Below are 17,500 nucleotides of genomic sequence, written 5' to 3'. Positions count from 1 at the left end.
CATTTCACAGGCAGTCAGTGGAGCACAGGTAACAGTTGTTTGCAAATCAGGGACATCCCTGTAAATCAGTCATAGTTGGGAGGTCTGGCCTCTTACCTATTCAAATATGGTGGTGTTTATCCTGCTCTGATACTGTTTGGGGTTTGTAAGGTGCTACTGTAACATTATTACCTACTAGCTTGGCTGTTTCTCTTCTCATACTAATGTAATGCAATTCCACAGGAATTGCCAGTAAAGATACACAGAACAAATTTTGTGTAATGGCCTTCCTATTTTCCCTTTACATTCACTCCTTGTATTTCATGATATATTACTTTCAGCACCAAGTTCTTGTATATCTGCTGTGGCTCAGTGGTAATTCATGCAGACTAGTGTTTCCAAGGTCTGGGGTTCGAGACTGACAGGGGTATTTTATTTTGCTGATGAGCAGACTTCAGGCCTTGTCATACAGAGTGATTAAGGCACTTTTAAGCAGTTGTAAGCGGGTTTGAGTGAGTTTGTGCGACGCTTATCTACATGCACACAAGTGCACACCCGCTGACTACTGCTTAAAAGTGCTTACTCTCGCGCTAATTTCTTTTAAAGAAAAGAAAATGGGGAAATAGGAAAGTGGTGAAAAAGGGGGCACAAAGAGGGAAAGACAGTAGGGAAACCAGCTCGGGATGTGCAGGATGGGTGTAGGGAAGGTCCATAGCTGCCCATTGCTTTATCAGCAGCAGCTGTGCATATGTTTGAAATTTGGTGTGAAATTTGAAACCTTCCACCCCTGAGAGAGGGGTGAGGGCAACAAAATATGTTGTACTGCCAGTTAGTATTATCAGTTTACATGTCCAGTGGACATGTGTGCGAATTAGGCACCTATGTATGGGGCGTAATTTTTTTGTGGGAACATAGTGCCCTTTTTTTATTTTTTTTCAGGTGAGAGTGGAATGTGAGGTACAGGAAGTAGGTATATTTGGGGAGGTAGGTTGGGGAGGTTAACAGACAAGACAAACAAGACACATACAGGGGCGGAGTATGACACGTGGGGGGTAAACAATTGACGGGGACGGATGTTTGGATATCACGAGCCCATGAGCCCACAGATGGCAACAGCGGAACTGAGATCCCCTCCCATGGGCAGTTACCACTGTGCCTTCACAGCCCAGGCCGGGGCTGTGCTGGGGGCTGGATAGGATGGGCAGGCACACCCGTGAGTTGCGCCACTCTCGCCTCGAGCTGGCATAGGAGATCAGTCACAGAACGCCTGATCTCACTACGCACCACAGACCGGACCCTATGGAGGGTGAGTGGAGGCTCTCCTCCGGCCACGCTTGCAGAGGGGGATGAGCCCCATCCCCTGCAGCGCTTCCACCTGAAGGTGGCACAGGGCCACCAGAGGAGGAGGTCCCGGCCTGGGTACTGGTGCCAGGTGCACTCACCAGCTGAGGTGGGAGAGGTGGGTCCGCTGGAACCCGCCTTCCCTGTTGTCCTATGTTTATCAGTATTTTATGGCATTTTGGGTTAGTAACAAGCAACACCATTCAAAATTGGTTGTAACAGCATGCATCAGTATTCCCATTAACCAAACACCCATGAATTCCGAACATTGAGCAGCAAGCATAACACATGCATATTTAGAACAACAGTGGACATTCCAACAGCATGCAGGGTTGATTGGTGGCAACAGGCCATCAGGTTTGGATATGTGAACAGGGCACATGCATCAATGTACATGCAGATATGTATAAACCAACAGGACAAATGTCCATGGGAATTAATTGTGAATACACATACCCAATTTGGTGTGGAATGGCATAATTTGTGAAAATAGGGTAGGGTGGAGAAATATTATATTAACAACTTAAACTACCTATACATATACTGTACATTCCTAGTAGATGCATATATATATCCCCTACATGTATTAGTACAGTTTCCTGTATGTAACCTTAGGAATGTTGGTGATGGGGATGTTACTGCTACATTAATATACATTCCATTTTTATTCATATATGTTCATATCTGGCTGTGTTCAGGTACAACATCCTGCTACATTTGATTTATATGGGTCTGGACAACTATGGATGTTCAGCATTTCATACAACCATACTATCTCCATAATGCAAGGGTACAGCAACATATCCAAATTGTGGGACGGACACAGTCCAGGTTCTGTACTTTATTTAAGACATTACACTCTTTGGTTGTGGCTGTCTCATTCATTTCATTATGTAGTGACTGCAGTATACCTTTATTCCAGACTTATTACATCTTTCTTGGTAGCTTCAAACTGTCTTTTTCACACTCTCTCACTTATTTTATATTTACATTTCAGAATGGTACTTAATTCTAGGTTTTATTAATATTTATTACTGGGTTACAACAATCCTTTCCAGCTGACTCACTTATTTCATATGGCAGAATTTACAAGGATGTACTCGACACTTGTCTATCCTTTCTTGATTGATTACCGGTCATTTTCAGGCTGAAGCAGTTATCTGATATTACAATACAGGTGGAAACTCTATTTGAGACTTGTTTAATCTTTATTACTGGATTGCAATACACTCTTTTCCAGGCTGCATCACTTATCTAATCTTACAATACTAGCAGAATCTTTATTCTAGACTTATTTCACCTTTATTACTGGGTTACAACACTGAACTCTTTTACAGTCTGTCTCACTTATATTCTATAACAATACCAGCTAAATAATTACTAACCTGCCTGGTGGCGCAACCTCAGCAGCCTATCAGCATAGGCTCACCGATTCGCGGAACAAAAACCTGCAGTTGTAATATAAATGAAGGAATATTGGAACATACCTCTCCATACTATAGGCTATGATAGCATTTCTTACATACGTAATTACATGGATACTTAGTAGTGGGGCATTGGGCATTTGGCGGGCCTCCTGGATCCAACGGTTCAGTTGGTCCTCCTTACGTCGCTTCAGGTCCACATGGTGGTGACGGACCTGTTCACCAGTCCTCGGAATGCCTGTGGCACTAGTGAGATCATGTGCCAACTGGTTCCACGCCTCTGCCTTATATGCATCCCATTGAACCTGGCCCTGCATGTGTTGTGCTTCATGATCATGGACTAGGAGTCAAACCATATATTTTGACTCCTCAACACCCCACCTTTGTGCTCTAAAGTGATTTCCCTCTCCTGCACCTGCCATCCTGACTGCAAATGGGTACCACAATCAGTTATGGTGTGTATTCCCGCCTATGGGGCTTATATATGCCGGTTTTCCTGCACTTATCTCTGATTGGCCATTTTGGATATTTATCAGCTTAAAGCAAACCTGCTTTGTCATGGTTCTATTTTCACTCATTCCTATATATATGCTAATACTGTGTTTCTCAGTACAACTGTCATGGCTTAGTGGTTCAGTACTTTGACTATGGTGCACAGTATCCTGGGTTCGACCCTTGGCATTGCTTTTTTTATTTTACTACTGTCTAGACAGGCTAGGAGGTGTGTCTGTGTAAAGGCGGCTTTGATACAGCTTGCCCAATGTTGCCCGCCGGTAAGCTGATTGGTGCGCTGCGCAGCTCCGCGCAAACGGCTTACACTGGGTAACGCATTATTTAGCTATGAGCACTCATATTATGCTGGGTGAAGTGCTGCTGAGCTATGGGCATTCATATTAAGCTTGTTAAAGCACTGCTCACCTCCGGGTACTCACATGCAGCTTGTTAAAGCACTGCTCACCTCTGGGCACTCATATGCAGCTTGTTAAAGCGCTGCTTACCTACGGGCACTCATATGCAGCTTGTTAAAGCACTGCTCAGCTATGGGCAGTTATAATCCTTTTTTTATAAATTATTCTGTCGGATTTCTTCACAAATACATGGCCCATTTCATTACATTTTACTTAAATCATACTTATTTAAATAAAAATGGTGAATGATGTTGTGTGGCTCGAACCGTGACTACCTCCTCTTTGGCCAATGTCTCTACCGCTACGCTATTGCTATTTGGCTTAATTTGCATATGTAGATCTTATATGCTTTTCAATGTCTGCTAACTGTGGCTGAGCGAAGGGCATACCCGCGCAAACTAGCGCAAATGCAGGCAAACATTTTTGAAATTATAAAAAAAAAATGAAACTGCTATTTTTATGTTTTACACATTTTCAGTAGGGTTTATAGTCTGTGGGGCTGTGTCGTGGTGTGTTCCTTGACATTTCTAAGGACTCGCTCGTGGGTGTTCACTTTCAGGCCTCTGACTCTTCTGGGGGCGTGTCCCTTTGCAGTACTCGGCATTTGGACACGCCCCCTACTTTCCTACATGGACCGTGTTAGCCTAAGATATGATTCAGCATGCCCTCATGAATATGCATGGCATGCTGACATCATACCGTTCAACTGCAGCCTCCGAGTAAGACATATTAAGTCTTACACGGAGGTTTCGTGAATTCAGCCCATGGTCTTTTTAGAGAAAATTAATGAGTTTCCATTTGACATTAAATATAACTTTTTAACTATAGATGTCAAAGATTTATACACCTGTATCCCACATGAAATAGTCAATGATTGGATCAGGCAGGATTTAAGAGCAAATGGGTGTACTAGGACTGAACTTGATCTAGTTAAAGAACTTCTGGACATAGTTCTTAATAATAACTTTTTTATGTTTAATGATGAATTCTACCTGCAAAAGGTAGGGGTGGCAATGGGTTCCCCCTGTGGTGCTAGTATAGCTAACCTGGTAATGGCTCATTGGGAACATTCATTTGTTTTATCTAATTCTGATTATAAAGATATATTGCTTTTTTATACACGTTACCTTGATATCTTTATTTTACTCAAAGGTGACAGAGTCATTAGTGACTTGTTAGTTTATTATCTTAATAGTACCACAGAATTCCTAAAGTTCACATCTACTTTTAGTACAGATTCTATAGCGTACCTAGACATCTTATTAACTAAAAATTTTTCACTTCAGAGTTATACAGCTAAGAGATACAGAAAAAGTACATATTCTAATGCTTTTTTGCATTATTCTAGCTGCCACCCTCAGCATCAAAAGTGAGCTGTAATAAAGGGCCAGCTAGTCATGGCAGCCCGTATTTCTACTCTTGACAGTGACTTCAGTGATGAATGCCACTTGTTAAAAAGTATGTTCATACACCGAGGCTACCCTGAAAATATGATTAATGAAGTTATAGAAAAAGTGGGGTTCAAAAGGACCAGGCAGTTGTTTAAACCTTTATTAAATATTAAGATTGTAGAAGTTGCACAGCACAGTAGTTCTGTAAATGTCTCGATGAGACTAATACATCTTGTGAACCTATGTTTCATGTGCCACCCCTTATCACTACTTTCAGTATCAATAGTAAGTTTTGTTATGAAATATTATGTAAAAACTGCACTATTTTTAAAAGTGACACCAGTATCTTTAACAAAGTTGGTGATACACCAGTAGTAACTTATAGAAGGGCAAAAAATTTAAAGTCCCTTCTGGAACAACGTCAACGTACATATCCTAAAACACCGGTTATGTTCAAATGCCAGTCATGTAATTACTGTGAATATGTAAGTGAATCTAATAGATTTATTATTCATAACCATCAATACTTTTTGAAATGTCAAGTTAATTGTAACTCAAACATGATTGTTTATTTAGCACAATGTCAGAATTGTTCATCATTCTACATAGGGAAGACGGAGAGACGTCTCCGTGACCGTCTGTATGAACATATTTACGCAATACGGAAGAATAAACTTGATAATGCTTTGGCTAAGCATGTCAGTTTTAACCCGGATCATAAATTTAAATTTATAATAATAGACCAGATATGCGATGATGCTAGGGGTGGCCCAACTCCATTAATGCTGGAAAAACTGGAACTAGATTAAATGCGTACAATACCCCTGGACTTAATGAATGCTGTTCTATTAGTAGTATTTTAAAACTAAAAAAGTTTATTAAGATAGATTTTTAGGTATATACTCGTCAACCAACTATGTACTTTAATTTGCATCGAAGGTACTTTGCTTGGTCTGAAAAGTAGCAGACTATTGTTTCTGACTGCATTTATTGAGTTATCTGTCTCTTGACAGTGTATGTCCTCCTGGAACAGTGACCCATTTTCAGTACAACACTGAGAATAAATAGATCATGGGTGGGTGGGTGATCATTTGCAAACTGGGAAGGGGAAACTGCTTCTTTAAATGAAATCCATGCCAGAACTAACCATTAGAAACTCATTGCATTCCGCATGAGCAGTGTAAACTGATTTGCATCCGTTTGTCTTTTACTGTTGAGAAGCACGAGTTAATCTTGTGATTACTACAGGATGTGGAAGATGCTTTCTGTTGCTTGAGAAAGGCACACTGTGGCAGTTCCCAAGAAACCCTTACCTTGTGCATCTTGAGTGAGATACTTGGTTTAGGTGGGCATGAAAGATCTGACCCCGCTGCTATGCCGTCATTTGCAAGTCGTGTCCATTTGTTGTGATGGAGGCAAAAGAAGGCCATCACTCCAATCTTCAGGTGTGTTCTGCAAGAGCTGTATAAGGCAGCAGTGTCCATACTGCTCAGCAGTGCCTGAGATATGCTCAAGATTTAATTCCTTCCCTCCTAAACTCTCATAAAATTGTCAGTCTGGGAAGAAGAGGTGATGGATTATACTCAACAGATAATGCTACAGACTTTTTACTTCTGAAACCAGATGTTAATTCACACCCTCTTAATCTATCTACATCTCAAGTTAACAGTATTAATCTTTCAAAAGGCATCCCTGATTATCCGTGATTATTTTGGGATTTGCCCTGATTCTGGAGATAAGCAGGTGAGGGCTACAGCATTCTCTTTGAGAATTCCTGTTGGTTTGGTAAGGCCGTCACAGACATTAATAAAAGTAGATGTATAACCCATAATTCAAAAGACATAAGTAAGGAGCCAGATTGCTAGCTAGGGTGTTTTAAGATTCATTCTAAAATGACTTAAGATTGAGTTGTGAATTTCAGCAGTGCATTGCTCCAAGGGCAACATTTGCAATTTAGGCTTGGTGAAGCAGAGAATGCTAACAATGCTGCCACTATGACTGCTTTCTGCAGGGATTGACACAAGGTGACAGCAGTAAACACGTAACTTAAAACTACCTGCTCCAGGTGAGGCTCGAACTCACAACCTTGGCATTGCTTAGTACTGCTTTATAAGTACCATGCGCTAACCGATTGCGCCACTGGAGCACATAGGTGCACACTCTGCTCTTACTTTAAAGATCCTGTCATTCTGGATACTTCACCCACTACCAGGTCAGTTGTGATACAGTAGTGGTTTCCTCATATCTGATGAAGAGAAATTTTACTATGTCACGACTGGCAACACAGGAGATCCATGTCTTTCCAAGACACTGCCACTTTGTCTGCCTGATTATCCCAGCTGCTAGATTCCTACACTGAAAGCTCGTAAAGACGATTGCTCTACGTTCAGGTGGGTGTGGGAGGGGATGGCTCACCACCATCTTGGACTTACTCGTCAACCAACTATGTACTTTAATTTGCATCGAAGGTACTTTGCTTGGTCTGAAAAGTAGCAGACTATTGTTTCTGACTGCATTTATTGAGTTATCTGTCTCTTGACAGTGTATGTCCTCCTGGAACAGTGACCCATTTTCAGTACAACACTGAGAATAAATAGATCATGGGTGGGTGGGTGATCATTTGCAAACTGGGAAGGGGAAACTGCTTCTTTAAATGAAATCCATGCCAGAACTAACCATTAGAAACTCATTGCATTCCGCATGAGCAGTGTAAACTGATTTGCATCCGTTTGTCTTTTACTGTTGAGAAGCACGAGTTAATCTTGTGATTACTACAGGATGTGGAAGATGCTTTCTGTTGCTTGAGAAAGGCACACTGTGGCAGTTTCCAAGAAACCCTTACCTTGTGCATCTTGAGTGAGATACTTGGTTTAGGTGGGCATGAAAGATCTGACCCCGCTGCTATGCCGTCATTTGCAAGTCGTGTCCATTTGTTGTGATGGAGGCAAAAGAAGGCCATCACTCCAATCTTCAGGTGTGTTCTGCAAGAGCTGTATAAGGCAGCAGTGTCCATACTGCTCAGCAGTGCCTGAGATATGCTCAAGATTTAATTCCTTCCCTCCTAAACTCTCATAAAATTGTCAGTCTGGGAAGAAGAGGTGATGGATTATACTCAACAGATAATGCTACAGACTTTTTACTTCTGAAACCAGATGTTAATTCACACCCTCTTAATCTATCTACATCTCAAGTTAACAGTATTAATCTTTCAAAAGGCATCCCTGATTATCCGTGATTATTTTGGGATTTGCCCCTGATTCTGGAGATAAGCAGGTGAGGGCTACAGCATTCTCTTTGAGAATTCCTGTTGGTTTGGTAAGGCCGTCACAGACATTAATAAAAGTAGATGTATAACCCATAATTCAAAAGACATAAGTAAGGAGCCAGATTGCTAGCTAGGGTGTTTTAAGATTCATTCTAAAATGACTTAAGATTGAGTTGTGAATTTCAGCAGTGCATTGCTCCAAGGGCAACATTTGCAATTTAGGCTTGGTGAAGCAGAGAATGCTAACAATGCTGCCACTATGACTGCTTTCTGCAGGGATTGACACAAGGTGACAGCAGTAAACACGTAACTTAAAACTACCTGCTCCAGGTGAGGCTCGAACTCACAACCTTGGCATTGCTTAGTACTGCTTTATAAGTACCATGCGCTAACCGATTGCGCCACTGGAGCACATAGGTGCACACTCTGCTCTTACTTTAAAGATCCTGTCATTCTGGATACTTCACCCACTACCAGGTCAGTTGTGATACAGTAGTGGTTTCCTCATATCTGATGAAGAGAAATTTTACTATGTCACGACTGGCAACACAGGAGATCCATGTCTTTCCAAGACACTGCCACTTTGTCTGCCTGATTATCCCAGCTGCTAGATTCCTACACTGAAAGCTCGTAAAGACGATTGCTCTACGTTCAGGTGGGTGTGGGAGGGGATGGCTCACCACCATCTTGGACTTACTCGTCAACCAACTATGTACTTTAATTTGCATCGAAGGTACTTTGCTTGGTCTGAAAAGTAGCAGACTATTGTTTCTGACTGCATTTATTGAGTTATCTGTCTCTTGACAGTGTATGTCCTCCTGGAACAGTGACCCATTTTCAGTACAACACTGAGAATAAATAGATCATGGGTGGGTGGGTGATCATTTGCAAACTGGGAAGGGAAACTGCTTCTTTAAATGAAATCCATGCCAGAACTAACCATTAGAAACTCATTGCATTCCGCATGAGCAGTGTAAACTGATTTGCATCCGTTTGTCTTTTACTGTTGAGAAGCACGAGTTAATCTTGTGATTACTACAGGATGTGGAAGATGCTTTCTGTTGCTTGAGAAAGGCACACTGTGGCAGTTTCCAAGAAACCCTTACCTTGTGCATCTTGAGTGAGATACTTGGTTTAGGTGGGCATGAAAGATCTGACCCCGCTGCTATGCCGTCATTTGCAAGTCGTGTCCATTTGTTGTGATGGAGGCAAAAGAAGGCCATCACTCCAATCTTCAGGTGTGTTCTGCAAGAGCTGTATAAGGCAGCAGTGTCCATACTGCTCAGCAGTGCCTGAGATATGCTCAAGATTTAATTCCTTCCCTCCTAAACTCTCATAAAATTGTCAGTCTGGGAAGAAGAGGTGATGGATTATATTCAACCGATAATGCTACAGACTTTTTACTTCTGAAACCAGATGTTAATTCACACCCTCTTAATCTATCTACATCTCAAGTTAACAGTATTAATCTTTCAAAAGGCATCCCTGATTATCCGTGATTATTTTGGGATTTGCCCCTGATTCTGGAGATAAGCAGGTGAGGGCTACAGCATTCTCTTTGAGAATTCCTGTTGGTTTGGTAAGGCCGTCACAGACATTAATAAAAGTAGATGTATAACCCATAATTCAAAAGACATAAGTAAGGAGCCAGATTGCTAGCTAGGGTGTTTTAAGATTCATTCTAAAATGACTTAAGATTGAGTTGTGAATTTCAGCAGTGCATTGCTCCAAGGGCAACATTTGCAATTTAGGCTTGGTGAAGCAGAGAATGCTAACAATGCTGCCACTATGACTGCTTTCTGCAGGGATTGACACAAGGTGACAGCAGTAAACACGTAACTTAAAACTACCTGCTCCAGGTGAGGCTCGAACTCACAACCTTGGCATTGCTTAGTACTGCTTTATAAGTACCATGCGCTAACCGATTGCGCCACTGGAGCACATAGGTGCACACTCTGCTCTTACTTTAAAGATCCTGTCATTCTGGATACTTCACCCACTACCAGGTCAGTTGTGATACAGTAGTGGTTTCCTCATATCTGATGAAGAGAAATTTTACTATGTCACGACTGGCAACACAGGAGATCCATGTCTTTCCAAGACACTGCCACTTTGTCTGCCTGATTATCCCAGCTGCTAGATTCCTACACTGAAAGCTCGTAAAGACGATTGCTCTACGTTCAGGTGGGTGTGGGAGGGGATGGCTCACCACCATCTTGGACTTACTCGTCAACCAACTATGTACTTTAATTTGCATCGAAGGTACTTTGCTTGGTCTGAAAAGTAGCAGACTATTGTTTCTGACTGCATTTATTGAGTTATCTGTCTCTTGACAGTGTATGTCCTCCTGGAACAGTGACCCATTTTCAGTACAACACTGAGAATAAATAGATCATGGGTGGGTGGGTGATCATTTGCAAACTGGGAAGGGGAAACTGCTTCTTTAAATGAAATCCATGCCAGAACTAACCATTAGAAACTCATTGCATTCCGCATGAGCAGTGTAAACTGATTTGCATCCGTTTGTCTTTTACTGTTGAGAAGCACGAGTTAATCTTGTGATTACTACAGGATGTGGAAGATGCTTTCTGTTGCTTGAGAAAGGCACACTGTGGCAGTTTGCAAGAAACCCTTACCTTGTGCATCTTGAGTGAGATACTTGGTTTAGGTGGGCATGAAAGATCTGACCCCGCTGCTATGCCGTCATTTGCAAGTCGTGTCCATTTGTTGTGATGGAGGCAAAAGAAGGCCATCACTCCAATCTTCAGGTGTGTTCTGCAAGAGCTGTATAAGGCAGCAGTGTCCATACTGCTCAGCAGTGCCTGAGATATGCTCAAGATTTAATTCCTTCCCTCCTAAACTCTCATAAAATTGTCAGTCTGGGAAGAAGAGGTGATGGATTATATTCAACCGATAATGCTACAGACTTTTTACTTCTGAAACCAGATGTTAATTCACACCCTCTTAATCTATCTACATCTCAAGTTAACAGTATTAATCTTTCAAAAGGCATCCCTGATTATCCGTGATTATTTTGGGATTTGCCCCTGATTCTGGAGATAAGCAGGTGAGGGCTACAGCATTCTCTTTGAGAATTCCTGTTGGTTTGGTAAGGCCGTCACAGACATTAATAAAAGTAGATGTATAACCCATAATTCAAAAGACATAAGTAAGGAGCCAGATTGCTAGCTAGGGTGTTTTAAGATTCATTCTAAAATGACTTAAGATTGAGTTGTGAATTTCAGCAGTGCATTGCTCCAAGGGCAACATTTGCAATTTAGGCTTGGTGAAGCAGAGAATGCTAACAATGCTGCCACTATGACTGCTTTCTGCAGGGATTGACACAAGGTGACAGCAGTAAACACGTAACTTAAAACTACCTGCTCCAGGTGAGGCTCGAACTCACAACCTTGGCATTGCTTAGTACTGCTTTATAAGTACCATGCGCTAACCGATTGCGCCACTGGAGCACATAGGTGCACACTCTGCTCTTACTTTAAAGATCCTGTCATTCTGGATACTTCACCCACTACCAGGTCAGTTGTGATACAGTAGTGGTTTCCTCATATCTGATGAAGAGAAATTTTACTATGTCACGACTGGCAACACAGGAGATCCATGTCTTTCCAAGACACTGCCACTTTGTCTGCCTGATTATCCCAGCTGCTAGATTCCTACACTGAAAGCTCGTAAAGACGATTGCTCTACGTTCAGGTGGGTGTGGGAGGGGATGGCTCACCACCATCTTGGACTTACTCGTCAACCAACTATGTACTTTAATTTGCATCGAAGGTACTTTGCTTGGTCTGAAAAGTAGCAGACTATTGTTTCTGACTGCATTTATTGAGTTATCTGTCTCTTGACAGTGTATGTCCTCCTGGAACAGTGACCCATTTTCAGTACAACACTGAGAATAAATAGATCATGGGTGGGTGGGTGATCATTTGCAAACTGGGAAGGGGAAACTGCTTCTTTAAATGAAATCCATGCCAGAACTAACCATTAGAAACTCATTGCATTCCGCATGAGCAGTGTAAACTGATTTGCATCCGTTTGTCTTTTACTGTTGAGAAGCACGAGTTAATCTTGTGATTACTACAGGATGTGGAAGATGCTTTCTGTTGCTTGAGAAAGGCACACTGTGGCAGTTTCAAAGAAACCCTTACCTTGTGCATCTTGAGTGAGATACTTGGTTTAGGTGGGCATGAAAGATCTGACCCCGCTGCTATGCCGTCATTTGCAAGTCGTGTCCATTTGTTGTGATGGAGGCAAAAGAAGGCCATCACTCCAATCTTCAGGTGTGTTCTGCAAGAGCTGTATAAGGCAGCAGTGTCCATACTGCTCAGCAGTGCCTGAGATATGCTCAAGATTTAATTCCTTCCCTCCTAAACTCTCATAAAATTGTCAGTCTGGGAAGAAGAGGTGATGGATTATATTCAACCGATAATGCTACAGACTTTTTACTTCTGAAACCAGATGTTAATTCACACCCTCTTAATCTATCTACATCTCAAGTTAACAGTATTAATCTTTCAAAAGGCATCCCTGATTATCCGTGATTATTTTGGGATTTGCCCCTGATTCTGGAGATAAGCAGGTGAGGGCTACAGCATTCTCTTTGAGAATTCCTGTTGGTTTGGTAAGGCCGTCACAGACATTAATAAAAGTAGATGTATAACCCATAATTCAAAAGACATAAGTAAGGAGCCAGATTGCTAGCTAGGGTGTTTTAAGATTCATTCTAAAATGACTTAAGATTGAGTTGTGAATTTCAGCAGTGCATTGCTCCAAGGGCAACATTTGCAATTTAGGCTTGGTGAAGCAGAGAATGCTAACAATGCTGCCACTATGACTGCTTTCTGCAGGGATTGACACAAGGTGACAGCAGTAAACACGTAACTTAAAACTACCTGCTCCAGGTGAGGCTCGAACTCACAACCTTGGCATTGCTTAGTACTGCTTTATAAGTACCATGCGCTAACCGATTGCGCCACTGGAGCACATAGGTGCACACTCTGCTCTTACTTTAAAGATCCTGTCATTCTGGATACTTCACCCACTACCAGGTCAGTTGTGATACAGTAGTGGTTTCCTCATATCTGATGAAGAGAAATTTTACTATGTCACGACTGGCAACACAGGAGATCCATGTCTTTCCAAGACACTGCCACTTTGTCTGCCTGATTATCCCAGCTGCTAGATTCCTACACTGAAAGCTCGTAAAGACGATTGCTCTACGTTCAGGTGGGTGTGGGAGGGGATGGCTCACCACCATCTTGGACTTACTCGTCAACCAACTATGTACTTTAATTTGCATCGAAGGTACTTTGCTTGGTCTGAAAAGTAGCAGACTATTGTTTCTGACTGCATTTATTGAGTTATCTGTCTCTTGACAGTGTATGTCCTCCTGGAACAGTGACCCATTTTCAGTACAACACTGAGAATAAATAGATCATGGGTGGGTGGGTGATCATTTGCAAACTGGGAAGGGGAAACTGCTTCTTTAAATGAAATCCATGCCAGAACTAACCATTAGAAACTCATTGCATTCCGCATGAGCAGTGTAAACTGATTTGCATCCGTTTGTCTTTTACTGTTGAGAAGCACGAGTTAATCTTGTGATTACTACAGGATGTGGAAGATGCTTTCTGTTGCTTGAGAAAGGCACACTGTGGCAGTTTCCAAGAAACCCTTACCTTGTGCATCTTGAGTGAGATACTTGGTTTAGGTGGGCATGAAAGATCTGACCCCGCTGCTATGCCGTCATTTGCAAGTCGTGTCCATTTGTTGTGATGGAGGCAAAAGAAGGCCATCACTCCAATCTTCAGGTGTGTTCTGCAAGAGCTGTATAAGGCAGCAGTGTCCATACTGCTCAGCAGTGCCTGAGATATGCTCAAGATTTAATTCCTTCCCTCCTAAACTCTCATAAAATTGTCAGTCTGGGAAGAAGAGGTGATGGATTATACTCAACAGATAATGCTACAGACTTTTTACTTCTGAAACCAGATGTTAATTCACACCCTCTTAATCTATCTACATCTCAAGTTAACAGTATTAATCTTTCAAAAGGCATCCCTGATTATCCGTGATTATTTTGGGATTTGCCCCTGATTCTGGAGATAAGCAGGTGAGGGCTACAGCATTCTCTTTGAGAATTCCTGTTGGTTTGGTAAGGCCGTCACAGACATTAATAAAAGTAGATGTATAACCCATAATTCAAAAGACATAAGTAAGGAGCCAGATTGCTAGCTAGGGTGTTTTAAGATTCATTCTAAAATGACTTAAGATTGAGTTGTGAATTTCAGCAGTGCATTGCTCCAAGGGCAACATTTGCAATTTAGGCTTGGTGAAGCAGAGAATGCTAACAATGCTGCCACTATGACTGCTTTCTGCAGGGATTGACACAAGGTGACAGCAGTAAACACGTAACTTAAAACTACCTGCTCCAGGTGAGGCTCGAACTCACAACCTTGGCATTGCTTAGTACTGCTTTATAAGTACCATGCGCTAACCGATTGCGCCACTGGAGCACATAGGTGCACACTCTGCTCTTACTTTAAAGATCCTGTCATTCTGGATACTTCACCCACTACCAGGTCAGTTGTGATACAGTAGTGGTTTCCTCATATCTGATGAAGAGAAATTTTACTATGTCACGACTGGCAACACAGGAGATCCATGTCTTTCCAAGACACTGCCACTTTGTCTGCCTGATTATCCCAGCTGCTAGATTCCTACACTGAAAGCTCGTAAAGACGATTGCTCTACGTTCAGGTGGGTGTGGGAGGGGATGGCTCACCACCATCTTGGACTTACTCGTCAACCAACTATGTACTTTAATTTGCATCGAAGGTACTTTGCTTGGTCTGAAAAGTAGCAGACTATTGTTTCTGACTGCATTTATTGAGTTATCTGTCTCTTGACAGTGTATGTCCTCCTGGAACAGTGACCCATTTTCAGTACAACACTGAGAATAAATAGATCATGGGTGGGTGGGTGATCATTTGCAAACTGGGAAGGGAAACTGCTTCTTTAAATGAAATCCATGCCAGAACTAACCATTAGAAACTCATTGCATTCCGCATGAGCAGTGTAAACTGATTTGCATCCGTTTGTCTTTTACTGTTGAGAAGCACGAGTTAATCTTGTGATTACTACAGGATGTGGAAGATGCTTTCTGTTGCTTGAGAAAGGCACACTGTGGCAGTTTCCAAGAAACCCTTACCTTGTGCATCTTGAGTGAGATACTTGGTTTAGGTGGGCATGAAAGATCTGACCCCGCTGCTATGCCGTCATTTGCAAGTCGTGTCCATTTGTTGTGATGGAGGCAAAAGAAGGCCATCACTCCAATCTTCAGGTGTGTTCTGCAAGAGCTGTATAAGGCAGCAGTGTCCATACTGCTCAGCAGTGCCTGAGATATGCTCAAGATTTAATTCCTTCCCTCCTAAACTCTCATAAAATTGTCAGTCTGGGAAGAAGAGGTGATGGATTATATTCAACCGATAATGCTACAGACTTTTTACTTCTGAAACCAGATGTTAATTCACACCCTCTTAATCTATCTACATCTCAAGTTAACAGTATTAATCTTTCAAAAGGCATCCCTGATTATCCGTGATTATTTTGGGATTTGCCCCTGATTCTGGAGATAAGCAGGTGAGGGCTACAGCATTCTCTTTGAGAATTCCTGTTGGTTTGGTAAGGCCGTCACAGACATTAATAAAAGTAGATGTATAACCCATAATTCAAAAGACATAAGTAAGGAGCCAGATTGCTAGCTAGGGTGTTTTAAGATTCATTCTAAAATGACTTAAGATTGAGTTGTGAATTTCAGCAGTGCATTGCTCCAAGGGCAACATTTGCAATTTAGGCTTGGTGAAGCAGAGAATGCTAACAATGCTGCCACTATGACTGCTTTCTGCAGGGATTGACACAAGGTGACAGCAGTAAACACGTAACTTAAAACTACCTGCTCCAGGTGAGGCTCGAACTCACAACCTTGGCATTGCTTAGTACTGCTTTATAAGTACCATGCGCTAACCGATTGCGCCACTGGAGCACATAGGTGCACACTCTGCTCTTACTTTAAAGATCCTGTCATTCTGGATACTTCACCCACTACCAGGTCAGTTGTGATACAGTAGTGGTTTCCTCATATCTGATGAAGAGAAATTTTACTATGTCACGACTGGCAACACAGGAGATCCATGTCTTTCCAAGACACTGCCACTTTGTCTGCCTGATTATCCCAGCTGCTAGATTCCTACACTGAAAGCTCGTAAAGACGATTGCTCTACGTTCAGGTGGGTGTGGGAGGGGATGGCTCACCACCATCTTGGACTTACTCGTCAACCAACTATGTACTTTAATTTGCATCGAAGGTACTTTGCTTGGTCTGAAAAGTAGCAGACTATTGTTTCTGACTGCATTTATTGAGTTATCTGTCTCTTGACAGTGTATGTCCTCCTGGAACAGTGACCCATTTTCAGTACAACACTGAGAATAAATAGATCATGGGTGGGTGGGTGATCATTTGCAAACTGGGAAGGGGAAACTGCTTCTTTAAATGAAATCCATGCCAGAACTAACCATTAGAAACTCATTGCATTCCGCATGAGCAGTGTAAACTGATTTGCATCCGTTTGTCTTTTACTGTTGAGAAGCACGAGTTAATCTTGTGATTACTACAGGATGTGGAAGATGCTTTCTGTTGCTTGAGAAAGGCACACTGTGGCAGTTTCCAAGAAACCCTTACCTTGTGCATCTTGAGTGAGATACTTGGTTTAGGTGGGCATGAAAGATCTGACCCCGCTGCTATGCCGTCATTTGCAAGTCGTGTCCATTTGTTGTGATGGAGGCAAAGAAGGCCATCACTCCAATCTTCAGGTGTGTTCTGCAAGAGCTGTATAAGGCAGCAGTGTCCATACTGCTCAGCAGTGCCTGAGATATGCTCAAGATTTAATTCCTTCCCTCCTAAACTCTCATAAAATTGTCAGTCTGGGAAGAAGAGGTGATGGATTATACTCAACAGATAATGCTACAGACTTTTTACTTCTGAAACCAGATGTTAATTCACACCCTCTTAATCTATCTACATCTCAAGTTAACAGTATTAATCTTTCAAAAGGCATCCCTGATTATCCGTGATTATTTTGGGATTTGCCCCTGATTCTGGAGAGGGGGGGTAAGCCC

General features: G+C 42.1%; 7 non-coding genes across 7 annotated transcripts; all 7 read right to left on the bottom strand.

Annotated features, from left to right (window-relative positions):
- Nucleotides 1-7,100: 7,100 nt before the first annotated feature.
- Nucleotides 7,101-7,189, bottom strand: TRNAI-UAU. Its single transcript is given in 2 exon segments — nucleotides 7,101-7,136; nucleotides 7,152-7,189. It is a non-coding gene; the product is annotated as a tRNA-Ile (tRNA).
- Nucleotides 7,190-8,630: 1,441 nt separating this feature from the next.
- Nucleotides 8,631-8,719, bottom strand: TRNAI-UAU. The gene is given in 2 exon segments: nucleotides 8,631-8,666; nucleotides 8,682-8,719. It is a non-coding gene; the product is annotated as a tRNA-Ile (tRNA).
- A 1,440-nt stretch (nucleotides 8,720-10,159) lies between these two features.
- Nucleotides 10,160-10,248, bottom strand: TRNAI-UAU. Its single transcript is given in 2 exon segments — nucleotides 10,160-10,195; nucleotides 10,211-10,248. It is a non-coding gene; the product is annotated as a tRNA-Ile (tRNA).
- A 1,441-nt stretch (nucleotides 10,249-11,689) lies between these two features.
- TRNAI-UAU lies at nucleotides 11,690-11,778 on the bottom strand. Its single transcript is given in 2 exon segments — nucleotides 11,690-11,725; nucleotides 11,741-11,778. It is a non-coding gene; the product is annotated as a tRNA-Ile (tRNA).
- A 1,441-nt stretch (nucleotides 11,779-13,219) lies between these two features.
- On the bottom strand, nucleotides 13,220-13,308 carry TRNAI-UAU. Its single transcript is given in 2 exon segments — nucleotides 13,220-13,255; nucleotides 13,271-13,308. It is a non-coding gene; the product is annotated as a tRNA-Ile (tRNA).
- A 1,441-nt stretch (nucleotides 13,309-14,749) lies between these two features.
- Nucleotides 14,750-14,838, bottom strand: TRNAI-UAU. The gene is given in 2 exon segments: nucleotides 14,750-14,785; nucleotides 14,801-14,838. It is a non-coding gene; the product is annotated as a tRNA-Ile (tRNA).
- A 1,440-nt stretch (nucleotides 14,839-16,278) lies between these two features.
- Nucleotides 16,279-16,367, bottom strand: TRNAI-UAU. The gene is given in 2 exon segments: nucleotides 16,279-16,314; nucleotides 16,330-16,367. It is a non-coding gene; the product is annotated as a tRNA-Ile (tRNA).
- Between the last annotated feature and the right edge of the window lie 1,133 nt (nucleotides 16,368-17,500).

The sequence above is a fragment of the Protopterus annectens genome, chromosome 7.part0 (genome assembly GCF_019279795.1).
Source record: "Protopterus annectens isolate FY-2018-M chromosome 7.part0, PAN1.0, whole genome shotgun sequence".
Lineage (NCBI taxonomy): Eukaryota > Metazoa > Chordata > Ceratodontiformes > Protopteridae > Protopterus > Protopterus annectens.
The sequence above is the reverse complement of the archived record's forward strand: the minus strand, read 5'-3'. Positions and strand labels throughout refer to the sequence as shown.